Below are 24,956 nucleotides of genomic sequence, written 5' to 3'. Positions count from 1 at the left end.
TTTTATTTTTATTATTATTATTATTATTACTGAGACAGTTTTTGTCCCACATACAATTCAGTCTTGTGATTAAACAGGACAGTTTCAGAAGTGCCTTGTGATTGATGGGGGGGCGGCAGCAAGGCAAGGAGAGGCAGTGGGAGGGGCAGAAGGGGCCACGGGGGTGGGGTGGGGTGGGGGCAAAAGGGGCCGCGGGGGGGCACACACACACACACACACACAAATCATTGTCACTCACTTCCACAGCTCTTCACCATTCTGCTGCTGCCTTCTCCTCCGTTGTTCTTGCCCTGGCTTTTTCCTCTGGCGTCCATTTTTTCCTCTCAGACGCTAGCAGGCCCTGCCTATTCACCTCTTCCCTCGTGCCTCCTAACACAGATCACGAGGGAAGAGAGAGTCTGCGCAGAGGTCCAATCAGTGTGAGGCACATGTCTTGTGTTAACCAATCACAGCCAGGAGCTGACTTCCCCTTGTTCCCGCCCCCAAGTAACGTCCAACCTAATGTGGAAACGTTAAAGTTGCAGCTGAAAAGTAGGGAAATTACTAGTCGTTCCGTTACTTGCCAAATGTAATGGAATTACCCACTCGTTATTTAAAATTGTAACTAATTACAAGTAACTCGTTAAAAATAATGAGTTACTTCCAAGCTCTGGTCAGGAGACAAGTGGGTTCAGAAGCAGTGAAGCCCTATCTGTATGATTGGCTGTGCACGGCCCAGGGACAAGCTTGAACTGTTGCAGATCGGGATCCTGCAGTTTTCAGGGGCCAGGAAAGTTTTTTTCCTTTCTGCCCTCCAGGCGTTAGGGGTCTCTTACGGTGGGTTATGATGACATGGCAGGGCTTTCACAGCCTTACTATAGGTTTAAGGTTATGGCTGCTTTAGGCACCAACCTGGCTGTGTGCCCCCCCTTTCTTTTACTGCAGCTGCAGGCCTGAATTTGGGAGGGGTTAACTAGGGATTTCACCTTTCATTAACTCTTTTCCAGTGCGTAGGAAGTCAACTTATGGGCTGAGGGGCTCATGGCCATGGGCCAGGTTTGTAGCTCCCTTATATTTAAGAGTACTGGGGGTTAGGGCCCTGTCTGTTCCTTTGTTCTTGAAAAGGTTTCTGCAGTGCTGTATAAACCGCACATTTGGTGATGGGGGAACAGAGTCGGAGATGGCCATAAGCCTATATGATTGCCCCTGCTGATCGCCAGCTATCAGACTGCAGGAGGGGATTCCCAGGAGTTTGGGGCCACAGGGGCTGGGTGAAGGGGGCCTATTCCAGTGAAATGCATGCTGGAATGCCTGTGGATGGTAGAAATAAAAGCCCATCTGTCAGTGTGCTACGAGGTATGTGGGCGGAGTTGTCCTTTCCAGTCAAGGTAGATGGCTTTCAGGACCATGTAGACAACGCTTGGATATGTTATGTGCTGGCCAGCTGGGTGGGAAAACACTCACATACCCCTGATTCTCATCCCCACCTGGGAATATGAGTCAAGAAGGTGCCTGATTGGTCCTCACCATTCAAAATTCAGCAGTTGTATGTGGCAGTCCTCACACTAATTTGAAGCCTTTTGGAGGGGGCAGGGGTTGCTGAGGCAGGGTCAGACTCTTCCCTACGAGCCGGTGGCCAAGGCTAGTTTTCAGGCAGACCGATGGTGCAAGGGTCACACCATCATTTAATCCTGCCCCAGGACGGGACACCTGCCAGGTGGGGGCGTTATATTGTTCTTGGATTACTGAGGCTCCAGACATGGTTGTCCAATATTCAGGAAGAGAGATCTCCCTACGTTAATTTCAGTTTAGCATCACAAGGCCTTGGAGCGGATCCCATGGGATTTTTAGGGACATGCTCCTCCAGAATTTGGGTTGCCTACATGGTAGAGGAATTGCCTACCTGACACGGTCTATCTTGTGTGGGCTTTGCAAGTTTTTCTGGGGGTCAGGAGATCTAGAGAAGGATATTTGTTCACCCATGCAAGTGAGGATCCCCTCACAAAATACCAGTTTGGGCACTCACAAAACAGGCATTATAGGGGCTAGGGACCCCACAGGGTTTGGAATCCACTTATGGAATTGGAGTTGCTTCTACGGCAGCAGGGCTCTGTGCCAGTGAGGATTCCCTCACAAAATACCAGTTTGGGCACTCACAAAGCAGGCTTTACAGGGGCTAGGGCATGGCCCCTCAGAGTTTGGAATCCACTCTTTGGAAATGGGAGCTGCTTCTACTGCAGCAGGTCTTGGTGTTTTCCCAGGCAAAGGTGCAGGCCGTTGGACGCTGGTCCTGGTGCTTATAAGGGCTATATTCGCCGCTTTCAGAGGGCCTGGGAATTCGAAAGCCTAACACGTTATAATTGTTTTTGACAGGTTGCTGGACGTGGACGGAGCGGGCACGCATCCTAATATACGGCCATAGCATGGTCTTCTGGGCAGCCCCAGGTGCCGTGAAATTGAGCATGGGCTCACAGTTGGGCCTCAGTCAATGGGCTGCAGTGCAATGGCTTGGCTGGAGAGGAACGCATTGGGATGGGCTCCTACACGCTTGGTTCCAGCAAGGTTCAGTGAGGATAGTTCTGCTGTGGTGGTCATTTGCCGGGGTGGGAATGACCTCAGTTACCTGAGGCAGGGCCTTCAGATGGCAGGCATGTAAGGACATGCAAGTGATAAGGCAACAGTGGCCTTCAGTACGTCTGCTGTGGTCAGACATGCTTCCACGCAGGGTGTGGCGTGGTGAATGGGATTCAAGCACGGAAGAAGGTCAACCTGCAGATTCTGTTGGCTCTTCTTGGGCATGGGGGGGTTTGCCATTCCACATCCCCACATTCACCATTGGAAGGGTGAACTATACAGGGCCTATGGCATTCACCTGTCAGACACAGGTAACAACATATTTTGGGAGACCTGCATAGGTGTCTCCGAGAGGTGCTTCTCGGCAGTGGGGTAAAGGGGACTAAATAGAGATTTGTCCCTCTTTTGTGACAGGAAGGGAAATAGGAAAGGACAGCTAGGTGGCCTCCTTAGGCACCTTTGGAGGTGATTGGCGGTTCCAGACACCTGTCTGTCAGGGCTTTTACAGCTCAAAGGCAGGATATGGGCTGACTCCGGGGCAGCACTGATGCAGGAAGGTGCAGGAAGGGAAATAGGTAAGGATAGCTAGGTAGCCCCCTTAGGCACCTTTGGAGGTGATTGGTGGTTCCGGAGGCCTGTCTGTCAGGGCTTTTACGGCTCGAGGGCAGGATATGGGCTGCCTCCAGGGCCAACTTATCTCATCTACCCAGGGGTTATACGGCCTCGGGTGGGGATGATGTGGGAAGGCCCCCCTACTCACCTACAAGGTGTGGCCAGGGTAAGGGTTAAGCACATGGGCTTGCCCTTGCCCCAGCAGGGGCTGGTTGCCCGAGAGCTGTGTGGCAAGCTACTTGCTTATAGACAGTTCCCGCACCTAGGTTTCCCTCTGCAGGTCACTTTAAATTGGGTTTTGTTTGCTGTAATTTAATGAAGTGGCCCTTGTTCAACCCAAGGTGATGTCTCTGTGTCTTATTTCGCCCCTCAGTTGCAAAGGGTTATGCTGCAAGTATGACTATGCTGCAATTTCTATTGAGACAAATGAAACATGGCAATTATAACTAACTCAAGTTACTTTTAACCCATGTGTTTGGGTAGTTTACATCAGGTTGCCTATGGGATACTTTAGGTTCATTGTAATGTTTGCATTTATTTGACAATTTCCAGTAACTGATATTGTCGAAACTAATACTTAATGGTCCCTTAAAATTTCATGTGTATTGTTTTTCGTGGTATTGAACATGATATTATATTGGGTATGATATAAAATTAATGGGTGAAGAATTTGGGTAACTTTTCAAGTTTGTCAGATTTCATAGGATAATTGAATTTTCTTTTAAAGTCCCCCCCCCAAAAAAATTATTTACTTTATTTCACTTTGTTTAATTCAATTTTGGTTTTAATGTTATTTTTTGTGATTGTTTTCTTTTATAGATTTTCCAGTGTAATGTATTAATTACTTACTGGTTACTGTAAATAGCAACTCAAACTGGGAGAGTTATATACCATAAAATTACAATAAATTAATTTTAAAAAGTTATATTGCTTTCAATAGGTTTTAAATCTCGTTCTCACAAACAGCAGGCAAAGAGGCTAACCACTGTCTAGAGCAGTAGTGGATAGCGTGGTGGGACTCTGCTGCTCTCCTGATCACACTCCAGCTGAGTCGCTGCTGAACACTAGGGCTGAGAGGGGAGTGAAGAGGCAGCAGTGAGGTCAGTGCGGTGCAAATGCGCTGGCGGAACCAATTCAGCCCTCCTGTCAGTGCATTTGCACTTCACCAACCTCACAGGTTCAGAGCAGGCGTTCTCAAACTGTGGTCCACAGCATGTCTGTGGATTTGTGGTTGAACCCAAGAGAAAGCATATACATTATATTAAACATTCATATTGATTTTAATTAGATTTTTATTGCTGCTTTTCTTTTTTACAATTTATTGTATTACCATTTGAATTCAGTTTGAACTGCAAGCAATAAAAATAGTGAAACTCAGCATTTAGCACAGTACATTCCAATTGGTACAATGGAAAGTAACATCATTACATGGACTGCCAAGACCCTCTGCAATTTTCAAGTGGTCTGGGGGGGGGAGTTTGGGAACCACTGGTCTAGAGCATACAGCTTCATGCTGATAGTGTAGGTGTACGTGACTGAATATTGTTCCATACCAAAAATAATAAGCAATATTACTGGATTGTATTCAGCTAAGTCCTACTCACAACAGATCCATTGAAATTAATGAACCTAAGTTTGTTATGTCTGTTAACTTCAATGGGACTACTCTGAATAAGATTAATGCTGAATATCACCCAAAGCCCAGTGACAACTAGCTCAGGTAGAACCCTTCTCTATGACATGATCATTTTCTATTGAAGGGATTTCCCCCCAATGGGCAACTTGTCTCTACCTGCAATCTGAAGTGGTATAGTCCAGAAACAGGATGACCTTCTTATTTACTATTTATGTGTGGGAGTCCCATATAACAACTAACTTTAGCTGTGTTGGGTTCATTATCCTTTGTCTTCATTTCTTCATTTAGCATCACAAAAAGGTTTTCTTTAAACAACATACTTTTTACATAGGATTAATGAGTTATGTCTTTATGGGCTCCTGCATCTTTAGCTTTCTTCAAAAAAGTAAATTTGGAGGGGAAACCTGTATGGAGGAGACTGAATTGGTTAAAATAATGTTGAGTTCCTGAAAATCAACACTAGATTTTTCCCCTCGGCATCAGATGAACTGTCGCTGCAGGGTTTCTGTCTGACATTTATTATTTGCACTGATAAATTTCACAGTTAAACAAATACACTAAAATTAATGAATATTAATCAAAGCAGTTCACCAGTGATAAATTCCAAAAGACCATGTTGTTCCATTGTAACAAAAACAACAGAGAGTTTTGTGGCACATTAAAAATTTCCAAATGCTGCAGTCTTATACCCTCCTACCCTGGGAATAAAGCCCATTGAACTCAATGGGACTTACTTCTGAGTACATAAATACAGGATTTTGCAGTAAATGTACCAGTCGTACTTAACCAAGAACTTCCCATCAGAATTGTTCCCCACTTTGTGAATTACTAGATTTTGTTTGCAGAGCAGCACCGCCAATCCATTTATATTTCACCATCCTTCTGTGTTTGATTTCCAGACTTTGTGAAGATCTCTGAGTATGCACAGCCCTGAAGGTTTCAGTTTACATCTTTCTTTTTCCTTCCTGGGCACCAACTGCCATATACACATTGATATACTCAGTGGCATGGTCACATGCCTTATTACACTGTGATTTATTCAATGTTCACTTGCCCTTTTGGTAACCTATATGGGAAAAAAGGGATGCGAGTTGTGGCAAACTGAACATGTACTCCCTCCAAAACTGCTATTAGAAATTCTTCAAGTTAAACCAGAAGGTGGGTATTGTGGATCATGGGGCAGACCACTTCACTCCAATGAAGTGGAGTTGGGAGCATCTGTTTATATACCCATTTCAACAAATATGTTCATGTTTAAAGTACCACTTGAACTGTAATGATGGTGCTTGAACTGTAGTGATTGTAAAGCCTTATAACCTCCTATGTATCTTACAACAAACACACTACAGCTGACTTCCTTAGTTAAACTGTTGTCAGGGAACTTGTGCAGTTTGTGCCATTTTTTATTTTTTGAAAGGGGGGATATTTTCACTTCACAGAACCCAACACATCATTGCTGATTCATGCAATCACAACTCTGGGAGTTTACAAAGTGTTGCAACTTAAAAGATGTGCATAAACAGCTATCTTGCCATTTATAAGGCAGACCATATGACCATCTGCCTTTTCTTTTTTACTATAACCAAACAAAAGTGACATGAAGGATGGATCTTGTCATTTAAGATGTAGCAATTTCTTGATTCTTGTTAGCATTAACTGAAGCTCTTGTTTGAACAGCCTCCGGGAAGGTGATTACTTTCCCCAAAGTGCAGAAAACATCAGACTCTGATTTATCCCTAGCTTGGATTTCTGTTGGAGAAAACAGTTCATTTGATTCCATTCTGCTCAGGCTTCGTTCCTGTCTTACAGCTTGGAATATTGATCATAGGACTCAAGGCTTCCTGAAGGATTATAAAATGCTTTTCTATATGCCTTTGCAAAAAAGCAACCAACCAACCAACCTCCAAGGCACTGGGAACTTCAGACTTTTCATAACTAATGAATCAAACAAAAAAGTAGTGTTACCTTAGCTGATAACCTTATCTAAAGAGGCTCAGTAGCTCAGTGTTTTGAGAGTGCTTTTATGCAGATTCCAGCTGTGTCACTATTAGTCAAGCCTTTGCATTTCTCCTCTAGGGAACCTGTATCTAGGGAAACTGAGAGCTTTATTTCTGCCCTCTTCTTCCCCTGCCTTGGCAACCCCTTTATCCTGGTTTCTCTAAAGTTCTCCCGTTGCACAAGTACTATTCTTACATTTCATATGACAGTTTGTGATGATATTGTACCTTTGGATAAATCATCACGCACTGGCCATTGATCCAATGATGTGATTTGACTAGAGGTTCAAAGTCATTCAACATCTGTCCCTACTGTCCCCCCCCTTCACTTGTATGTATGACTTCTTAACGGACTGTATTTTTTTACCCTATGCCAAGTTCCTAAAGCCTGCTATTAATTACCTTGGATGGAATTCAGAAACAGAGCACTGTGCCAGAAATAAGAGAGTGGTCCCTGAGATGTACAAGGAACAAGCTGGCCTTCTGCTTGTTAATTCACCATACTGTACACTTCATCACAGAAGTGGATGAGGTTGGGAGGAGGATAATTGATGGAGCGTCTTATAATTAGGAGATGCTCAGCACACAGGCAGCGGTAAGTTGTAACCCTGCCACAAAGAAGGGAGAAATTGCCCTTCTTTAGGAAGGGAAATCACCAGTTCTTTTAAAATACTGTGGTATGTTCAGATTAATATTAAAAAATAAAAAGAATCAACAGTTCATAGAGAAGAATTCTTTCACAATAATGGGCTGATGGTGAGTGTCTGGAGCTGGCCTGCCACCACTCGTTCAAGGACCTTGCCCAGGAATGGAACATTTGCTACTGGCCTATAGTTATTAAGATTTTCTGGGTCCAGGGAGGGTCTCTTCAGGAGTGGTCTCACTACCTCCTCTTTCAGACAGCCAGGGACCACCCCCTCTCGTAGAGAAGCATTAATCACTTCCCTGGCCCAGCCGGCTGTTCCATCCTTGCTAGTTTTTATTAGCCAAGAAGGGCAAGGATCCAGCACAGAAGTGGTTGCACAAACCTGTCCAAACACCTTGTCAATGTCCTCAAGCTTTACCAACTGAAACTCATCCAAGAAATTGGGACAAGGCTGTGCTCTGGATACCCCACTGGATTCACCTGCTATAATACTGGAGTCTAAGTCCTGGTGGATGCTAAATATTTTATCCTGGAAGTGCCTAGCAAATTCATTAAAGCAGGCCTCAGATGGTTCTACCATGTCCCTGGGGCCAGAGTGTAATAGCCCCTGGACAATTCTGAAGAGCTCTGCTGGGTGGCAGATTGATGATTTGATAGTGGCAGCAAAATATTCAGTCAAGCTGAATGTTTACTATGTACAGGAATAACTTTCAAAATGGCCCCTAAACTGGTTGTTTTATTAAATCAACCCTGTCTTGTCCCTATAAAACATCACAAGGCTGTTGTGAGAATTCATGTCCTCTTACAAGGAAACGGTGGTGAAAAATTCCTTATGCTGATTACAAATTCCTGTGAGAGAGAGTTGAAAATTGGAGCAAGTTCTGCCACAAGGGAACTGATAGGTACACTCATGCATGCAGGTATGCACATACCTAGTTGTGCACACCTCTGGGTCACAGTCACAGAGACTCCAGATACACCAGGTTTTAACACAATTCACAAACATGAAATGTAACTGATTTGGCTTGGCCGAATCTGAAATGGAATGTAATCTAAGAGCATAAGAAGAGGCCTGCTGAATCAGACCAAAGCTTGTCTGATCGAGCACCCTGTTCTCATAGTGGGCAAGAAGATGCCTATGGGAAGTCCACATGCAAGGCATGAGCACAATAGTACTCTCCCACTCATGATCTCCAGCAACTAGTATTCAGAGGCATACTGTTTCTGCTGCTGGAGGTAATATATCCATCTTGACTAGTGTTCCATTAGCTGGTGCTGGTTCAAAAGCATTGCCTTGACCTGACAGGCTAGTATCAATTTGAGTTCCTTCTTTGTTAGGTGCTGCTTTTACCAATCTGGGTTTTTTCTCCCTTGCAAAAATATTGATATTAATATCAATATTTTAAAAGACAGTATCAATAATTTTAAAGGAAATCGACAAAATTATCATTCTTAATATTGATATTTTACAGGCAGATTTTTTTAAAAAAAGAAATCCATTTTTGAAAATAGCCATAGAAAATCACTACATAAATATCCAATCAGCAACTATAGAGAATAACTGAATTAATGGAAAATTTGGTACTAATCTGGATGAGGCAGAATTCTAGCACATCCCTAATCATAACTAGGAGCCATCAATAGCCTTATCCTCCATGATAGCCTTATAGCCTTTGAAAACACTCAGTTCTCATGGGAATTTACCAAACAATAATGAAACAAATGACCATGGTAAAAGGGGGGAAAATGCTGGAATGAAGCCAAGACACCATTTCAGATTTCATTGTATTCAGAACAGAGTGAGGTTCCAGGTAAGTGTGGAGATCATCACATCAAGGTTCAATGGATTGTTGTCAGATATATTGGAGATGAAGCTGCAAAAGTGACCTATTTTAAGAATATTTATTATTTTATAAAGAAATCAGAGATAGCTAGTAATGCATAGTTAGTAGTGCTGCCACATCCATTTGTCTAGTGCAACCCTTCGGTTTGCAGAGCCCAGTAAATTGATCAAAAACATAAATTCTCCTGAAGGATAATCACATGTAAACCAAAACATGACTTTAATGTCTTCCCTGCTCTGTTCAATGCTACATGACCATTTCACCAGGAATAAGAAAAGGGTATGTTTAGACACAAAATATGTATTTATTTTGCAGTGGGGTTAAACATTCAATTATTGTTTACAAACTGGGGATGAGGGGGGCGAACAATTTCTTTTATGCAAGTTCTAATAGGTTTTGTTGCCCTTGAAAACATTTTGAACAAAGGGTATTGGTTGTTTTACTGTGAACTCAGGTGACCTTTTAAAATATTGCTAATGTTAACTCTATGATAAAAATCAACAGTTCATACTGAAGAATTATTTCAAAATATTGGGTTGATGTTGCTTTCAGAATGGTATGGATACTAATGGCCACATTAATATGAATGAATATAACAATTAATTAATCCAGGCTGATGGAGACAACTGGGCACTGTACTTAAAAGCATGTGGCTCCCATACTGCATGGGGAAGCAGTTGTCCATAGCCTCCAGTGATACATTTTAGAAGTTACAGAAAACTATTTCCTTCTGAAATAGAAGCACCATGTGCTTGCTAAGTGACTGTGGTCAGAGCATAGTTTCTAGACATGGGAGTAAAAGAGAAAAAAGAGTACTGTACATTTAAAAGTTGTTGACTAAAAAAGACACCTCTTCTACCATAGTTTTCCTGACCAGAGGAAAGAGGAAAAGAAGTTACAAAGAAGTTATATACAGCTGTCTATATCCAAGGCACAATCCACCCATTCATAGGTGGAAATATTCTTGGGAATTCTAGTGCTAGAACTATAGAAGCCAGGTCTTCTGTGCTACATGGGCAACCGAAAAAATGTAAAAGAGAAGTAGTCAGAATGGTCATAAATCAGCACATTTTCACAGGCAAGTGGAAGATGCAGGCACTACATTGGATGATGTCAGAGGCTACCTTAAAATGAATCACACTATTGGATCCTCTAATTCAGTACTGTTCACTCCAACTAGCAATAGCTATCTGATATCTCAAGTAGAGTCTTTTCTCTGCTCTTCTCTTTGATGTCCTTCTGACTGGCAAGGCCAGTCTGGGACCTTACAAATCTACATTATGTCTTCCCCAGTTTGCCCTCAACTTCTATTGACTAACACACAGGGAGGATCAAATTGGAGAAGAAGGCACAGTTTAAGAATATAAGAACATAAGAAGAGCCTGCTGGATCAGGCCAATGGTCCATCTAGTTCAGCATCCTGTTCCCACAGTGGCCAACCAGATGCATATAGGAAGCCTGCAAGCAGGACCTGAGCACAAGAGCAGCCCGCCCACCGAAATTTCCAGCAGCTGGTATTCAGAAGCATACTGCCTCCAACTGGGGAGGCAGAGCATAACCATCGTGGCTAGTGTCCTTTGATACTCTTATCCTCCATTAATTTGTCTAATCCTCTTTTAAAGCCGTCTAAGTTGATGGCCATCATTACCTCTTCGGGAGCAAAATCCATAGCTTAACTTTGCACTGTGTGAAGAAGTATTTTCTTTTCTGTCCTGAATCTTCCAGCATCCAGTTTCATTGGATGTCCACAAGTTCTAGTGTTATGAGAGAGGGGGGAAATTATATCCACTCCATGCCATGCATAATTTTATACTCTTGTATCATGTCACCTCTTACTTGCCTGTTCTCTAAACTAAAACGCTTCAAATGCTGCAACCTTTCCTCATTGGGGAGTCACTCCATCCCCTTGATCATCTTGGGTGCCCTTTTTTGAACCTTCAACTCTACAATATCCTTTTTGAGGTGAGGCAACCAGCTCCTATGGGTAAGGACTGTACTCCAGTGGCAGAAGTTCAAGAGTGCCCCAAGTTCAACTTTCAGCATCTCCAGGAAGAGCTGCAGGTGGGGCTGGAGATGTCTGAAACCTTAGAGAGCTGCTGCCAGTCAGTGTTGATAATACTGGGCTAGATGAACTGACAGTATAGAGTAGCTTCCTGTGTGCTTTCCCTCACCTCTTGGAGCCTCTTCCTATGTCTTCCGTTTATCTTCCTCAAGCCTCATTATAAGCCACATATATTTCAAGCCTGCATTTCTTTCAAACGAAAGAAAAAGAAGAAAAGGAGCACCTTGCTCATAAAAGTTGTCAACTGAAGAAAGGCACCTTGCTTACCGTCAGGTGTAGATGGAAAGACTCTTCACAGTCCTGATACTGGGAGCTAGAAAGGACAAATCTTCTGCCCTTTTCTCCCATTAACCAGACATTTCTGAATTGGGATTTGATTTAGGAGTCCTGCAAAAGTCAATGGACTGAATCCTGAGAGGTGCTAAGCACCTCCTGTTTCTATCTGGTGGAAAAAAAGGAGTTGCAGGTGCTCATCGTCTCTAAGAAACTGGTCCAGTGACTGGAATGTAAAATGTGACATTACTATTATCTCGAGCTCCAAACGCTCCGAACAATTAGCTTCATTTACGCAGGCAGTCCATTCGCCCAGTGATGTGTCACATTTACACTCGTAACTCCCGTTAGCAGTAATAGGAGTTAACAGCATAAATTCCCCATGAAGCAAGAGATGAATGGACTCCGAGGAGTGAAACATTATGAAACCCTTTGCAATTTTATCCTCTTCTGAAACCATCTGATTCTGCTGAAATGTTCTCTTGGTGGCTAGCAGGGCATTGCCTTTTCAAAAGCTTATGAGCCAACTGCGTATCTAAAAAAATAAAACAAAGCATATCATTAATTATGGTGTTAAACAGGCAGCTTGCTACTGATTCATTAATTCACATCTAATCTTATTATAAAGAAAGCTTGAAAAGGCTTTGAACTGTATGGCTAGCTAATACATGCATCTTGAAATGCTTGAGCAAAAGAGAGAGAAAATTGTGCTGCATGGAAACTTGTCCTCCCATTTCCCTGCAAGATGTCTGACCTTGCAAAAGAGGCTTCCATTTTTATGCCTCGTTCTTAGGGTGCTTTAAAATTTCTGTAGAATTTTAGTGGGTATGGGATTGAGTTTACATAAGCTTTGTGAGATGGCTGTGGGTAGCATTTTGTTTTCTTTCCATTAAACATTTTTCCATTGCTGTGCAGTCTCACTTGCCGGCTATGCTTCCTGATCTGAAAAGACCGCATGGGAGGAGTTGGTGCACTTGCTGATTTTGTTTTTAAGGGAAGTTCTTCCTTTACCTTTTTTTTTTAAAAAAAATTCATCATGATTTCTTTAAAAGTAAAAACACTTTATCTTTTTTTAAAAAAACAGCTGTTGTGCACACTTTAGACTGCCTTTCTACCCTCCTGGGTTGACAGGAAGCTCAGCTCAGGACATCATGGAGTTTTCAGGAAGTAAAAGCCCCTGGGGAATGCAGACCCCTACAGGGAAGACTTGTTGAATTTAAAAAAAGGACACTCACAAACAGGCAATAGCCACCTTGAAAGCCCTGCACCCTAGCCATGAGAATTTCACAAATACCTTCTCTCCCCTTTGATCATTTTCAAATGCATTTTCATTTCTCATGAATCGATGGAGAATGGTAAAAGGGAAAAAAACACAGAAAAGGTTTTCATCACAGCTCTACTGTAACCTGTTTAATAAAGCATCTGTGCCACCCGTCACTTGCGAGTAAATATAGAAAACCATTTATCAAGTACAACGAACCATGATGTGGATGTACCTTAATGGTATATTGCCTACCTATAATGTCCTACAAGTGATTATGAAAATAGTACTACTCACCAACTCACAGATTTCCTAATAGATGGAAGGGAAAGAATGTTACAAGTGACTTGATTTCCCTACAACTGCATGATGGTAATTGGTCACTTAATTACTATTATTGTTCATTTATTTATTTTAACATTGCACTCTACCTTTCTACCGAAAGCTTGAAGTCATCAAGATGGCTTACATAATTATTTGGAAAACATAGTAATTAATTAAAATATGAAAGTAAACAATATATTAAATAGTAGACAATCATCCAAACTCTGGGGTGTAATTACTCCCCCTGGTGCACTTTTCATTGCAGAATTGACACAGAAGTAAACCTACAATGTAGTCCTTCTAGGACATTACATACACTGTGTAGTAAACCTTATCCCAACACTTTAGCAACACACCATTTATAATTTTCTTTCTGTACAAAACAAATATACAGACAACACCTGGGACAAAAAGTATCTCTAGAAAACCAAGCAAATTTTACAGGTGGGGTGCTCTTTCTTTATTTTTGTTTTTGTCAGTATAACATATTGAGATAAACCTTTCCCAACATTTGAGGACATTTTACTACCATCAGATAGACTGGAATTTAGCTTACAGTAGAAAAACGTCCCCCAAACCTTTTGTGTTATAGAATAAATTTATTGCAGATTGGTTATCTAATAATGCTTTATTTGATACTTGCTTAAATTATACAGCCGTAAGAGTGACTGTGTACTACATCCTGCATGGATTTTTTGCATTCCACAATGTTAAATTGAAAATACCCCCATGCCATTCTGATGCTTCCCATAAGCGCATTTCAAAACACAACCTTACAAAACTTATAGTACTGAACTCAGAAATGCTTGCTTAACAACCCTCTCAGTTTTCATGGTGATACAAAAAACCCTCAGAGAGAATCAAGAGTTCAAAGTGTTAAACAAGAGGGGGGAAATCAAGACCCCTGTTGGACTTTTTCCATCAGTGGTCTCATAATTTGTTGAAATTAATTAACAATCAGCCATGTTCACAGAGTACCTGTAATCCTATTATTGACCTTGCCCCATGCTCTGACCTTCATCTTCTGCAGTTTAAAAGTTAAAAAAAAAAAGCCTGGCTGATGTTTAATTAATTTAAGAAATTTAATATTGAAGTCTATTATAATGTCAGGCATGCTCAGTAAGAACCATAAGTGTTCTAAAGACTCACAGCTGTTTGGCTTGGCTAATCAGGGGGCCATACCCAGGCCAGACATTTATTTCAGTTTAGACAGTCATGTCTTCTCCCAAGGAATCCTAGAAAGTGTAACTTGTGAAGGGCACTGAGAGTTGTTAGGAGACTCCTATTCCCCTGACAGAGCTCTAATGGCCAGAGTGGTTAAACAGTCACCCCCTCTTCTGGGGATTGTAGTTCTGTGAGGGGAATGAGTGCCGATGTGGCCAGGGACAGCTGTGGTTTAAATTTGGGTGGGAGACTACATGTGCCTGCTATAGAATAAAAAGGTGGGGAAAACCCTGGAAAAAAAATACTGTTCACAATGTTTTCCTTTTGGAAAGGAAAGGGGCTTTCACTCTGTCCAGTTCTCACCCATCCAATCTCCTCTCCTCCCTCTCCCCTCCCCCTTCTCCCCTCCCCCTCCCATTCCTGCCTTCCCCTCCTTCCTGCCCCTTCCCCAAGTCAGTTTCATGTATCCTAACCATGATCGTACAGGAGTAAATCCCACTAAACTCATAAAGCATGCAAATGATCAAACCTGCCCTCCCCTCCTCCTCCCTCCTATTGCCCCTTGCCTCCCATTCCTTCACCCATCCCTCTCCCTTCTCATCCCCTTCCAATCCCCTCCTTCCCTCTCCTCCTCCTTCCCCTCCCCTCTCCTGTCCCTCCCCCTCCTCCTTGGTCACTTTTCCCTGTTTCTAAGCATCTTTGCACAGGAATAAATCCCACTGAACTCAATAAGCATGCAAATGATAGGCCTGCCTTTCCACTCCCCTCCCCCTCTCCTTTCCCTCTCCTCTCACTTACTCATCCCTTCTTCCTCCCCTCTTCCTTCTTCCTTCCTCCCCTGCCCTCCCCAGCCCTTCCTCCCTCTCCTCCTCCTCCTCCTCAATGGTCAGTTTCACCTATCCTTCACATGATTGCACAGGAGTAAATCCCACTAAACTCAATAAGCATGCAAATGATCAAAACTGCTCTTCTCCTTCCCTGCCCTCCCCCTATACTTCCTCCTCCTTCCCTCCCCATCTGTGAGGCGTCCTTCCCTGGCTCTCCCTGTCAGGTTCCTACCTGCGCGTGGTTACTGCCTGTCTCTAGGCACCACCAGGGACTCCACCAGTCCAGACCGCTCTCTCTTATTGTTTCTCTCCCCGCTCTAGCACAGATCTCAACAGATCCCCCTGCTAGGCAACCACCAGTAACGTCCCAATACTAGTATTCCCAGAGACTCTGAATACTGGCATTGTTATTCTCTTCACTGCTGCCACCATTTGTTACAGTTCCCCTTCAGCCTTGGTTATTACCTCACCCTCCCTTCTGGTCTGTGAAACCCCAGCCAAGGATCAGGCCTTTGGTAAACCAAATTAAGTATTTATTAAAGATAACAAAGCTAACAAGATTAACAAGATTCCTTCTTAAGGCACATAAGCATATGGTTTTACTCAATACTAATCCGAACTCCACCTCCCTCCTGGCAAACAACTCTCTAAACCCCACCAAGCAATCCACTCTTTCTCTTCTCCCCCCCAGATTCCACTCTCACTCTTCCTTTTATACATTCAGCCATTTTAAACACTCAGCCAATCATCTAGCATTCTACTGCCCATTCACTCCCCCTCCTCTTTCACTCCACTTACCATGTATCTTCTAAAACAACAACACTTACCATATATACATTAATATAGGAACATCACATTTCCCCCCCCTTAAACAACGGCAGAGTATTATTCCTGTTCCAGGATTTATACGTCGCGTTAACAAATAAAAGTCTCTATGGGGAAAATGTCTTTCTTTGTTCCTCTGTCTGGTCACGTCACTGCAGTCCCAGCCACTTGCCTGGAAAGTCCATCGGCCAGTACATTGTCCTTGCCTTTGATGAACTGGAAGTCCACTTGATAGTCCTGTAGGGCCCAGGACCACCTCTGCAGCATAGTGTTATGGTTTTTCATAGTCTGCAACCATAACAAGGCCCGATGATCCGTAGTCACTGTGAATCTTCGTCCCCACACGTATGGGCGCAACTTGTTCAGTCCCCACACGACCGCTAGGCACTCCTTCTGGACCGACGAATAGTTTTTCTCCCTCGGCGTCAGCTTGCGACTCAGGTACGCCACTGGATGTCTGGTGCCTTCTCTCTCCTGTAGCAAGACGACTCCCAGCGCCAGGTCCGACGCATCTGTAGCCACGATGAATGGTTTCTCATAGTCTGGTGCTATTAATATGGGTCCTTGGCACAAGGTTTGCTTCAGTAGATCAAAAGCCTTCTGACATTCATCCGTCCATACCACACGCTCAGAACACTTCTTCTTTGTTAATTCATGCAAGGGGGTTGCTATTTCCCCAAAATTTCTCACAAACTTCCTATAAAATCCAGCCACACCCAGAAATGCCCTTACTTGTTTTTTGGTTAAGGGGATCGGCCACGCATGTATTGCCTCCACCTTGCTCCATAAGGGGGTGATTTTCCCACTCCCCACCTTATGTCCTAAATAGATTACTTCCTTTAGTCCAAACTGGCATTTCTTAGCTTTTATTGTGAGGCCTGCTTTTCTTAAGGCCTCCAATACTGTTGTCAGGTGTTGGACATGCTCAGGCACCGACTTGCTAAAAATGGCTACGTCATCGATATAGGCCACTGCAAAATCTGACATGCCTCGCAACACAGTATTGATTAGCCTCTGAAATGAACTTGGTGAGTTCCTTAGTCCCATGGGTAAGGTCACAAACTCATATAACCCATCTGGTGTACTGAAGGCAGTTTTGGCTCTGGATTGCTCGTCTAGTTCCATTTGCCAAAATCCTTTACAGAGATCTAGTGTCGAGATAATGGTTGCTGCCCCCAATAACTCTAACATTGCGTCTACCCTAGGCATAGGATACGCATCTGGGACAGTAATTTTATTGATTAGCCGATAATCAATGCAAAACCTGGTCGTTCCATCTTTTTTCGGAACCAGGACAATACTTGAGGCCCAGGGACTGATGGATTCCCTGATCACTCCTAATTCCAGCATATCTTCCACCTCCTTTTTGATCTCATTCAAAACTTTCCCATTCACACGGTATGGAACAGATCTGATTGGGGCATGATCTCCAGTATCAATGGAATGTATAACTATACTGGTTCGGCCAGGTTTGTTGCTAAAGAGATTCCCATAGGTTTTCAAAACTCTCAGAATCTCCTCTTTTACTTCCTCCTTCACCTCCTCTGACCATTCCACTTGATCTACCCCTCCTTTGTCTTTGCTTTCCTGTACCAAATCTGGAAGTTCAGGCCCACTTCCCTCAGGGAATAAGGTAACTTGCAACACCTGTGCATTCCTGGTATGGTAAGGCTTCAACATATTTACATGAACCACTTTGCTTTTGTTTAATTGGTCTGTGGTAATTACATACGTCACTGTGTCAAGCCTTTCTCTGATGGTATATGGTCCTTCCCAGTTAGCCTGTAATTTGTCATGTTTCCTGGGTATGAACGCCATAACCATATCTCCCACATCATACACACGTTCTCTGGCTGTTCTGTCATACCAGTAACTTTGCTTCTCCTGTGCATGACTCAAATTCTCTTTCACTACTTCCATCATTGATGTTAATTTATTGCAGAATTCCAATACAAAATCTACTACAGAAGTTTTGTACTCTCCCAGAGTTCCTTCGCATGAATTTTTTAGCAGTTCCAAAGGTCCCCTCACTTTTCTAGTAAACATTAGTTCAAAGGGTGAGAAGCCTGTTGACTCCTGAGGGACTTCTCTGTATGCAAATAAGAAGCATCCCAAACGTTCATCCCAATCTTGTGGGTGATCTTGAACATAGCTTCTTATCATGCCCTTCAAAACTCCATTGAATCTCTCAGTTAGCCCATTAGTGGCAGGATGGTAAGTAGTGGTCTTTAGATGTTTTAGACCACAACATTTCCACATACATTGCATCACTTCTCCCATGAATACACTGCCTTGATCTGTCAGCACTTCATGAGGGAAACCCAGCCTCATAAAGATTTTTAACAAAGCCTCTGCCACTACAGGGGCTTCTACAGATCTCAGTGCTTCTGCGTCTGGGTACCTGGTGGCAAAATCCACCACCACCACTAGATATTTCTTGCCATGCCTTGTGGGTTTGGAAAAAGGGCCCACCAAATCTATTCCCACTCTATAAAAGGGTTGTCCAATTATAGGAAGGGGCTTTAAGGGTGCCTTGGTCTTTACTCCACTCTTTACCACCTTTTGGCATATTCCACAAGATAGACAATGTTGTTTTACATCCTTGGAGATATTTGGCCAATAATAATGTGCAGCCAATCTCCTCTTGGTCTTTTTTATTCCCAGATGTCCTGCACATGGGACATCGTGGGCTACCTCTAGCAATCTGGTTCTGTATTTGCTAGGTACTATCAATTGCTTCACTGGTTCACATTCATCCTTTCTCTCAGCAGGCAACCACAGTCTATATAAAATCCCATTCTCACACACAACTTGATTCCTCAGTTTGTCAGTGAAAGGAATCTGTTGGGTCAGCGCTTGTTCCTTTATCTGCTTCAAACTTATATCTTTATGCAGCTCTTCCCTGAATTGATCTGCTTCTTCCCCAGAGACCACTTGATACAGTCTGTCTCCTTCACCAGGCCTGCTAGTGGTTGCTATGGTGACCTGAGTCTGGCTAACAGATTCCACCCTGTTTGTTTCAGCCCCCCTTAATATGGCTTCTTTCTCTCTGCCAATTTGCTGTCTGGTCACTACATAGATCTTTCCTTGGGTGCCCATTACATCCCTTCCCAGTATTACTGGTTCTTGTTGCTGGGCATTAATGCCTACTTTATATCGGCCCTCTCGGCCTCTCCAAGTCATATCCACCAGGGCCACAGGCAAACTTTCTGGTTGACCCCTCACTCCTTGGATAGTCACAGTTTCCTGAGGTAATATTACCTCAGATTTTATTAAATCTGGCCTCAGTAATGTCTGAGCGGCACCAGTATCAAGCAATGCCCAATAATTTGCCCCTTGTACACTCACTTTCTCTCTCAGACTTGAATCAAGGTCTGTTACTTCTGTCCAGTTTATCTGGCAGAACTGAAACTTTTTCGCTGTTTCTAAAGCCTTGGGCTCTGTTTTCACTGTCCTTGTCTGAGCAGGATTACTAATGGGGTTGGCAACCTCACATTGAAAACGTAGGTGCCCCGGTCTACCACATTTGCAGCATAATTTCTCCTCACTTTTACGGTACACAGATCCACTCTGGGGTGTCCTGTGCCCTTCAGATTTTAATGGAGGACTCACTCGCTGTGGTACCACATCCCTTCTGCCAGCACTATATGGTCTGGGTTTAAACTCTCTTGATGTTTTCCCCACCCAGCCAGTTCTATTGGAGGCGAAGTGATCCGCCATCTCTGCGGCCTCCTGCACAGATGTAGGGGAACGGTCTTTGACCAGGAGCCTTATTTCTGGTGGTAACTGATGGTATAATTGATCCAGTATCATGAGGCTTTTCACCTCTTCCACTGACTGAGCTTTGGCACTACTCATCCACTTTCCAAATATATCCATCAACTTTGCTCCCAGTTCCACGAAAGACCTCCCTGTCTGTATCTGGCAATTTCTGAAAAGCTTTCTAAAATAATCAGGCCCCAGTCTGAATCTTTTAAACACTGCTTCTTTGAATTCAGCATAGGTGACGGGCCTGTCTGAGGGGAAATATTGGTATACCTCAGCCAATTCCCCTTTAATCAGATTTGATAAATACTGCATGTATTTATCTTCAGGTAGCCCCCACAACTGAGCTGCTTTTTCAAAGGTGCTGAGGTAAATTTGAGGATCTTGACCAGGCTCATAGACAGCAAAGTCCTTTGGAGTAATTTTTATTTTTGCTCCATCTCTGTCCTTTCTTGTTTCATCAGAATGAAATTTCTCTCTTTCAAATTTTAACTTTTCTACTTGTAATTCGGCATCCACTGCTCGTTGCTTCTCCCTCTCCTCAAACCCCATTCTCATCTTCTCAGCTTCCATCCTCAATCTCTCAGCTTCCAACTCTCGCTGTTTATCTTTTTCCTCAGCCTCAAAGACCCGCTGCTTTTCTTTCTCATCAGCCTCCCTCCTCAATCTCTCAGCTTCCAACTCCCTCTGCTTGTCTTTTTCCTCAGCCTCCCATCTTAACTTCTCTCTCAAGTACTCTATATAAGCGGGATTGCTTAAATATCCTTCTGGGGTCTCTTCTCTGACAGGTTGTTTTTGCTGGGCAGTTGCAAATCCTATAAGTGCTACCCTCAATTCATCTACCCCTTTACCCTCGTGAGGTAAATTGAATGTTATGCACTTCTCCACCAGCTCCTCTCTTTTCATTTTTATATATTCAGCCATGGTGTTTGAGTTCACTCACTATTTGCCACACACTCTTTGCCAGTCACTCTCACAAGAAATCTTGTTTTGTTATTTCTGTTTGCCACACCACTGTATCTGGATTCTCTGTTGTTCGTATCCCACCACTACTGACACCACGTGTGACGTAGTTTCCTTTGTTCGTATCCCACCGCTACTGCCACCACATGTGATGCGTAGTTAGTTTCACCTATTCTAAGCATGACTGCAGGGGAGTAAATCCCATTGAACTCTATAAGCATACAAATGATCAATCCATTTTCAGCAAACTTGCACAGGTTCCCATTTCCAACCTCCCGGAATAAAAAGCAGAGAAATCCACTAATAGGCCAAAAAAAACCCTTGTGGTTTAAGAATGTATGTATAGGCAACAGTTATTTCTATCAAACTTTAAAAAGCAGAGAAATTGGGCAGCTATAGTGAATGAACCAGACGAGCAGGAGACTTGAGCTCCTCTCTGAGATATTGTACTGCCCTACAAATTTGTCAAAATGCCAACACAATTTGGGTTTGTCTTTCAGAGTCCAATTCATTTCATGTGTAGCTTGGAAGAATTTGGTAACGTGTTTCTCTGGGCATATGGTGAGTGGTGGCAACACCTACAATCAGCCCATATAACAGAAACAAGACATGTGCTGTGCTGATCTTGTTTTAGCAGGGAGGAAGCAACATTATTAAGATAACTGATATAGTTCAGATAGTCACTTTAAATAAGTTTGATCTACTTTGCAATTTTAGTGACGTTTCCTATAGTGAATAATTTTCTTTTGCTTCTATTTCTGTGAATATGTGAAGTACAGCAACACTTCGCAAAATTTATACTAAAAAAACTCCAAAAAGAATTGTGGAATAATGGCACTGAGTGTTCTGCAGAATTGTCTCCAGTTGACATGAGGAGTGTCTCTGCACAAGATAAAACAGTGGGAGGTGAAATATATTCTAGCAAATTTCTAGGTGTGTTTTATGTTTTTAATTAAACATGTCCACCTATCCTTAAGTGAAGTGGTTTAAACATAGCAGGCTGAAAATTTGCATCTTGGGCAGGCCAAGTTTGTTTTTTCCAAAACAAGCTAGATTCATTGCTTAAGTAGCAACTTATTGTAATCAGTCTAATTTTTCATCAGACTGCAGTTTCAGATTCAACTGTTAAAGCACCCAAAATCTTTATTTATTTATTTGTTTGTTTGTTTGTTTGTTTGTTTGTTTGTTTATTTATTACATTTATATCCTCCTCTTCGGATGCACACCTTAACGTGGTAAGGGAGTTTGAGTGTGTTGAAGAAGCTGAGAGCAATACCGTCAGGAGTCTAGACCAAGAGGCTAGGCTCCTAGCAGGGGCACCCAAGGCGGAATGGTCAAAGCTGAGACACCAGACTAAGATGCATCCAAACTCAGAGGAAGGCAATGGAAAACCACCTCTGAATATCTCTTACCACAAAAACCCTATGAACAGAGTATCCAAAATGCAACACGAAATAGTGCTGGAAGATGAGACCCCCAGGTCAGAAGGCACTCACCGAGCTACTGGGGAAGAACAAAGGACAAGTATGAGTAGTACTGTGACTAAAGAAGCAGCTGGGTCAAAGCCAAAAGGAGGCCCAGAGGCTGATGCGCACAGATGCAAAAGAAGAGTCCGGAGTTGTACGACACATACAATAGGAACATGGAATGTGAGAAGCATGAACCAGGGAAAGTTAGAAATTGTCAAGCAAGAAATGGAACACATCAATATTACAATACTTGGTGTGAGCGAACTAAAATGGAAGGGAATGGGACAATTCCAATCAGGCAACTACAAAATACTTTATGCAGGAAATGAGAAATTAAGAAGAAATGAGGTTGCTTTGATAGTGAGAAGTGATGTAGCAAGAGCAATTAGGAGCTACAACACAAGGTCTGAGTGAATGATATCAATGAGATTAAATGGGAAAACTATCAACATAACCATCATCCAAGTCTATGCTCCGACGGCAAATGCAGAAGAAGAGGAATTGGAGAGATTTTATGCAGAAGTACAGGAAGAAATTGATCACACACCAAAACAAGATGTGCTGATAATCATGGGGGATTGGAATGCAAAAGTAGGGAACAGAGAAGAACTAGGAATTGTGGGGAAATGGGGCCTAGGAGACAGAAATGAAGCAGGAGAAAGACTTATTGAGTTCTGTGAAGCCAATAATTTGTTTCTTGCCATTACATTTTTTGAACAACTGAAAAGACGACTGTACACGTGGACATCACCAAATGGTCAATATAGGAATCAAATTGATTATATAATTGGTAGCAGAAGGTGGAGAAGTTCCATACTTTCTGCAAAAACAAGACCAGGAGCAGACTGCGGTACAGATGAAGAACTGGTCATATTGAAAATCAGAGTAAAGCTAAAGAAGAAGAACAAAGCAATCACAATGCCAAAATACAATTTAAATAACATCCCAGAAGCATATAAAGATCAAATAAGGAACAGGTTTGAGGCTTTAAACTTAGTTGACAGAGAACCAGAAGAACTATGGAATGAAGTCAGAGACGTTATCAGAGAAGAATGCAAAAAGAAAATACCTCTAGTTAAAAAGAGAGAAAGACCCCAATGGATGACTGAAGAAACTCTTCAAATGGTTAAAGAGAGAAGGAAAGCAAAAGCAAAAGGAGATAGAAACACAGTCAGAACCCTAAATGCAACAATACAGTGACTAGTGCGTAGGGACAAAGAGAACTATTACAATAGTTACTGTATAGAAATAGAAGAGGACAACAAAAAGGGTAGAACAAGAGCCCTGTTCCATAAGATTAGAGAAATGAAAGGTAAATTTAAACCAAGAGTAGGGATGTTGAATAATCAACAGGAGAACACACTGACTGACCGAGATGAAATAAAAGGAAGATGGAAGCAATACACTGAAGAACGCTATAAAAGAGATGCAAGGATGACAGATTCATTCACGGAGGAACCATATGATGAAGAACCAGAAATTTTAGAATGTGAGGTGAAAGCTGCTCTTAAAATACTTGGAAGAAACAAATCACCAGGAATAGATGGCATACCAATAGAGTTGCTACAAGCTACTGAGACTGAATCAGTCCAAATGTTGACTAAAATCCATCCAGGAATATGGAAAACTAAACAATGGCCCACAGACTGGAAGCATTCTATATACATCCCAATTCCAAAGAAAGGGGATCCCAAGAAATGAAGTAATTATCGAACTATTGCCTTAATATCCCATGCAAGTAAAGTAATGCTCAAGATTCTACAACAAAGGCTCTTGCCATATATGGAGCGAGAAATGCCAGACGTCCAAGCTGGATTTAGAAAAGGAAGAGGTACTAGAGATCATATCACAAACATACGTTGGATAATGGACCGGACCAAGGAATTTCAGAAGAAAATCACCCTGTGCTTTATAGATTACAGCAAAGCCTTTGACTGTGTAGATCATGAAAAACTATGGAATGCTTTAAAAGAAATGGGGGTGCTACAGCATCTGATTATCCTGATGCGCAACCTATACTCTGCACAAGAGGATACTGTAAGGACAGAATATGGAGAAACCGATTGGTTCCCCATCGGAAAGGGTGTGAGACAGGGGTGTATTTTATCACCCTACTTATTTAATCTATACACAGAACATATCATACAGAAAGCAGGATTGGACCAAGAAGAAGGAGGTGTGAAAATTGGAGGAAGAAATATCAACAATTTAAGATATGCAGACGATACAATACTACTAGCAGAAACCAGTAATGATTTGAAATGAATGCTGATGAAAGTTAAAGAGAAAAGCACAAAAGCAGGACTACAGCTGAATGTCAAAAAGACTAAAGTAATGACAACAGAAGATTTATGCAACTTTACAGTTGACAATGAGAACATTGAACTTCTCAAGGATTATCAATATCTTGGCACAATCATTAACCAAAATGGAGACAATAGTCAAGAAATCAGAAGAAGGCTAGGACTGGGGAGGGCAGCTGTGAGAGAACTAGAAAAGGTCCTCAAATGTAAAGATGTATCACTGAACACTAAAGTCAGGATCATTCAGACCAAGGTATTTCCGATCTCTATATATGGATGTGATAGTTGGACAGTGAAAAAAGTGGATAAGAGAAAAATCAACGCATTTGAAATGTGGTGTTGGAGAAGAGCTTTGCGGATACCATGGACTGCAAAAAAGACAAATAATTGGGTGTTAGAACAAATTAAGCCAGAACTATCACTAGAAGCTAA

The sequence above is a fragment of the Rhineura floridana genome, chromosome 6 (assembly GCF_030035675.1).
Source record: "Rhineura floridana isolate rRhiFlo1 chromosome 6, rRhiFlo1.hap2, whole genome shotgun sequence".
Classification (NCBI taxonomy): Eukaryota; Metazoa; Chordata; class Lepidosauria; order Squamata; family Rhineuridae; genus Rhineura; species Rhineura floridana.
The sequence above is the reverse complement of the archived record's forward strand: the minus strand, read 5'-3'. Positions refer to the sequence as shown.